Here is a 6,020-nt window from a genome sequence, read left to right on the forward strand (position 1 = left end):
AGCATTTCAGACATCAGGCCTTTGAACTCTTTCTTGGCCTCCTCCTTAAAATAATTCGCCATCTCTTCCTTGTATCGATCACGTTTCTTGTACAGACCTTCCCATTGTGGTCCGAATCCTTCCTTCCATCCTTCCTTAGATGAGATTCCTCGTACACGACCAGGATGCTCAGGGCTACCGAGACCAACCGTTAGAATGTCTTTCTCCCTTTGCGGCTTAAATGTTCCTTCACTCTGCTTAGCTGCAATTGCATATATGTTTTTTGCCGCTTCTTCGACAGTGGGATCATCAAAAGATACACCAGACTCAGTTTCCCTTGGTTTTCTAGCACGGATCCAATTAGTTGTCCTTTCACCAAGTTGCTCGGACAGCGTCGACAACCCTGCAGCCTTCTTCTCGGCGTCTTCTTGTCTCCATTTAGGAACCTGACGCTTGTAACCACATGTGCCAAGGTGGTGGCGGTATTTGTACTTCTTAGACAGTTCTGAATTTGCCTCACTTAGCGATATGAAATCAGGGCTGCTCCTCTGCTCTAGAAATACTGCCCACTGACCTGCTGAGATTTTATATTTTTTCTTCGGGTCTAGGCCTTTCTTTGCAAACTTTGTATTCATCTCAGACCTCCAGTTTCGGAAATTGATTGCAAACTGCTTCATCGTGTATTTTTTCATGAGTTCTTCTGAACCACCGGGCAAAACGAACCTCGTTATTAGCTTATTCCACATTTGATTCTTGACATCATCTGATACATCTCTCCACTGTCGGATTGTGATGTCAAGATTATCTCTAACTAAGAACCCAAGTGCATTCCGGAACTTAGGCAGTGCCTCTTCTGGAGCTAGGGGCTGACCATTCGGGCTCACGTCTGTGATTTTATATGTCTTGTCAGGAAACTTGTTTAGCCCCCTGTCACCTCTGTTCCGATCGCTCTGCTTCCTTTTCCTTGACCTCTCGGTGGTTGTCTCGGTCGATTCCGGTGCGCCTTGGGTCGGTTCCGGTGTGCCTTGGATCGGTTCCGGTGCGTCTTGGGTCGGTTCCGGTGCGTCTTAGTATCGTGCCGCAGCTTTTTCGAGCATCGCACGAAATTGAGACAAGACCTCCTATTCATGTAATAAAGTGCACAAGAAATCATGCATGTGTAATAGACATTGTGAAATCAGCTAATTAATTAGGTACACACACGAAATTAAGGATGTGTAATTTACCTCATGTTCTTGTGGATCATAAGTAGGGTCACGTTGCAACTCACGCGCAGCGGCCCTATCTATCCTAGTGGTAGGAAAAGGGTCGCTAGGCGTTTCATATCCTTCACTGCTGGATTCTTCTTGAGCAACACTCTTGTCCATGTGGTCGGGCCCTAATCCTTGGTTCTTGGTTGGAGAACTCATTAAGCTACATATTAACATAAGCAATAATTAAATTCATATTAACAAATACCCTAACCCTTAACCACTAACACTAACCCTAAGCCCTAACCCTAACCCCTAATATTGTGATACGAATATTATTGAGTTACGTGTAGAGAGGGAGAGTCGTATAGGACGTAGAGAGAGAGATGGAGAGTCGTATAGAACGTATAGAGGGAGAGGGAGAGAGGAGGAGTCGTAAAGGACGTATAGAGAGGGAGAGATGGAGAGAGGGAGATGGAGAGTCGTATAGAACGTATAGAGAGAGAGAGGGAGAGAGGAGGAGTCGTATAGGACGTATAGAGAGGGAGAGAGAGGGAGATGGAGAGTCGTATAGAACGTATAGAGAGAGAGAGGGAGAGAGGAGGAGTCGTATAGGATGTATAGAGAGGGAGAGAGGGAGATGGAGAGTCGTATAGAACGTATAGAGAGAGAGGGAGAGAGGAGGAGTCGTATAGGACGTATAGAGAGGGAGAGAGAGGGAGAGATGGAGAGTCGTATAGAACGTATAGAGAGGGAGAGAGGGAGAGAGGAGGAGTCGTATAGGACGTAGAGAGAGAGAGATGGAGGAGTCGTATAGAACGTATAGAGAGGTGATGAGAACTTGCTCTGGTCAAGTGGGGTTCTGATGAGTTGCTCTTAATCGAAGCAACGCAAGTGTGTCGTACGTCGTCTTCTAATTTCACTAGCTAATAGTACTACAATGGAATACGTTGTTTACTAGAGAGTGGAAGCCAAAAAAACATTTTATACTAGTGAATCTAGTCTACATTTTACAATGGAATACGTTGTTTACAATGGAATACAATAGAATACGTTGTTTACAATAGAATACGTTGTTTACAATGGAATACAATGGAAAAAAACATGCTTTCTGTTGCTCTCTCCTCTCTCTCTCCATCTCCCTCCCTTTCCTCTCTCTTCCCTCCCTCCCTCTCCCTCTCTTTCCTCTCTCTTCCCTTTCCCTCTCTCTCCTCTCTCTCTCTCTCCCTCCACTCTCTTTCCTATATATACACTCCCTCTCCCTCCCTCCACTCTCTTTCCTCTCTCTTCCCTTTCCCTCTCTCCTCTCCATCTCCCTCCCTTTCCTCTCTCTCTTCCCTCCCTCCCTCTCCCTCTCTTTCCTCTCTCTTCCCTTTCCCTCTCTCTCCTCTCTCTCTCCCTCCACTCTCTTTCCTATATATACACTCCCTCTCCCTCCTCTCTCTTCTCTCTCTCTCCCTCCCTCCACTCTCTTTCCTCTCTCTTTTCTCTTTCCCTCTCTCCTCTCCTCTCTCTTCCCTCTCCCTCCTCTCTCTTCTCTTCTCTCACTCTCTCTCACTCTCTGCAGAGACGCGCGCAGGGGGTTTACACCCTAAACTCTCTCCCTCTCTTCCCTCTTCCTCCTCTCTCTTCCCTCTCACTCTCTCACTCTTCCTAGGCTTAGGGTTTACGCGCGGCGGCGGCGGCGCGTGCATGCCCGAGCGATCATAGTCGAAGAAAGGGAGAGAGAGAGAGAAGAACTTACCTACGGCGAGGGGACGACGGCGTGGACGACGGTGGCGCACGACGGAGAAAATCGCCGGGCGAAATTTTGGCAGCCTGACGACGGGAAGATGGAAAGACAGGGCGCCAATGACTTAGCGAATTTTTCGGCCCCGCGCGCGCTCCTTTATATAGGAGATATTTCTACTGGAGGTTCTCTATGACAACCGCCAGTAGAAATCATTTCTACTGGCGGTTGTCATAGAGAACCGCCAGTAGAAATGCCATCCACAGACTATGGAGGCCATTTCTACTGGTGGTTGTAATCGAGAACCGCCAGTAGAAATGCCATCCACAGACTGTGGAGGCCATTTATACTGGCGGTTTTCGTTGTGAACTGCCAGTAGTAATGTTTTTAGTATATTATTTTTTATTGTATATTCATACATTAAGTATATAAATTTTTATACATATTAAATATATAAATATATATATTTATTATACATAATATATATATATATATTACTTCTCTCTCTCCCTCCTCTCTCTCTCTCCCCTCTCTCTCTCCCCTCTCTCTCCCTCCTCTCTCTCCCTCCTCTATCTCTCCCTCTCTCTCCTCTCTCTCTCTCTCCTCTCTCTCTCCTCTCTCTCCTCTATCTCTCTCTCTCCTCTCTCTCCTCTCCCTAGCTCCTCTCTCTCCCCTCTCCCTTTCTCTCCTCTCTCTCCTCTCTCTCTATCCTCTCTCTCCCTCTCCTCTCTCTCTCCTCTCTCTCCTCTATCTCTCTCCTCTCTCCCTCCTCTATCTCTGCTCTCTCCCTCCTCTCTCTTCCCTCTCTCTCCCTCCTCTATCTCTACCTCTCTCTCCTCTCTCTCTCTCTCTCCTCTCTCTCTTTCCTCTCTCTCCTTTCTCTCTTCTCTCTTTCTCCTATCTCTCTCTCCCTCTCTCTCTCCTCTCTAGAAAGTCACTAGAATGCCCGTTCTTGTAGTGTTTAAATACTACATCGTCTCCTGGCTTCGCGTCTCTCATCACCATTGGTGTGAAGTTCTTTCACAAGTATCAGATCTGGTAAACATCTTTCCAAGTTCTTTCACAACATGTTCTTTGAAAATGCTTGTTTCTTACTGCCTGATATGTATATATTAGTCGAATAGTCCTCCCTGCTTTTATTTTACCTCGCGTTCTAGGTGATAAACCATGACCGGGAAAAATACCACGGCTTCCTCTGACGGCGGCACTCCAAAGAAAGCCAAGGTGGTGGTGGAGGATGAGGAAGAGGCGGGGTTGGAGGATGAGGAAGAGGCGACTGTGACACTATCCGTGGAGAAGGACGCACTGGAGTGCGACATCTGCTGCCTACCCTTCCAGTCCGAAGTTTTCATGGCAAGTCAGATTACCATGCATGTATATATACAGTACATATTGATCGGTAGGCTCCAGCATGATGCTCTGCTTTGTGTAAAATCAGTGCAAGAACGGGCATTCTGGATGTGCAAAGTGATGCATCCGCACGGACGGTAAGTGCTGGATCTGCTCCGAGCGCATTGGCAACAATAGCTCTCTCTCCCTCTCCCTCTCCTCTCTAGAAAGTCACTAGAAAGTCGTGTAAAATTACATGCTTCGGTTTGTCGCTAACAATAATCAATTACATGACATGTCCTAACAATAATCAATTACATGACAACTATATAATCTAGGGAGCTATTGTTCTGCCTTGTCCATCGTGGCGTACCCAGGGCATCGAATTGCGTGGGATGCTTCGCTCAATGTTCCTTATCTTGGTTGGATGGTCTATGAAAAGAGACATGTCGTTGAACTGGTTAAAATCCTCTAAATCAGATACACCATCAACTCCTATAGCTTGTTGTTTTCCAGGAAAAACTACATGCTTCGGTTTGTCGGTGCTTTTCTTCTCATTGTTAGAAATGATCTGTTCAGCATAGAAGACCTATGCAGCACGATTAGCAAGGATCCATGGGTCATCTTTGTAACCTACCTTACTTAGATCAAGAACTCTGACCCTATAGTTGTCTACCGTGACATGTTTGTCTTCAACCCATTGACATCGGAAAATCGAGATCTGAAATGTACCATAGTCTAGTTCCCATATGTCCTCAATAAAGCCAAAATATGTAATAATCTCACCAGTTTCATCATCTATGGCCTCGAATCGAACACCACTGTTTTGTGACATGCTCTTTTTGTCCTTGGACTTTGTACAAAATGTGAATCCACTAATGTCATAGGTTTGCCATGTTGTGACCTGGCGTGATGGTCCAAATGCCAACCCCTTGATGGTTTTTTCTTCTATTGTTTCTCCACGTGGAATGTCCTTCACCATTAGCCATGTGTTGAACCGCTGCTTATGTTGCTTCATTACCCAATCAGCCGTATGCCCAGGATTTTGCTCGTGAAGCTCATTGATGTGTTGTTGGATAAATGACTCTATTATCGCTAGCTGATGTAGGATGCTGTGATGTGCCTCAAGTACTGTATTGTAAACTGGTGGGATGAAAGATTTCCGTCCCATCCTCCCGCTTCCATACAATCTACCCTCGTGTCGTGACGGAGGCAGACCTATTGCAACCTGGTCTTTTAGGATACTATTGCAGAATGGACCTCTGGACTCAATGGCCTCTTTGGTACAGTACCCCTCTATCATGGATGCCTCGGGACGAGCACGGGTTGATACATAGCCATTCAGTATTGACATGGAACGCTCGTGCGTCCACATTTCATGCAAGTACATTGGACCCAATGCCTCTATTTGTGGCACCAAGTGCACCACAAGGTGCACCATAATATCAAAGAACGATGGAGGGAAACACATCTCAAACTGTGATATTGTCTCCACTGCGAATTCCTGAAGAGATGCCAACTCATCACGGTCAATTACCTTTTGTGAAATTCTGTTGAAAAAGTAGCACAACCGTGTGATTGCCATCTTTAAAAACAAAGGATTTATAGCCCTGATGGCAATAGGTAGGAATGTAGTCAGCATGACATGACAATCATGTGAGTTGTAGTTGGTGACTATTAGGTCTTTCATTGACACAATACTTCGTATGCTAGAGCAGAATCCGGATGGGACTTTCAAATTCTTAAGCCAAACACACATCGCATGTTTCTCATCTACATTGAGATTGTAGCTT

Source organism: Zea mays, chromosome 5 (assembly GCF_902167145.1).
Source record: "Zea mays cultivar B73 chromosome 5, Zm-B73-REFERENCE-NAM-5.0, whole genome shotgun sequence".
Taxonomy (NCBI): domain Eukaryota; kingdom Viridiplantae; phylum Streptophyta; class Magnoliopsida; order Poales; family Poaceae; genus Zea; species Zea mays.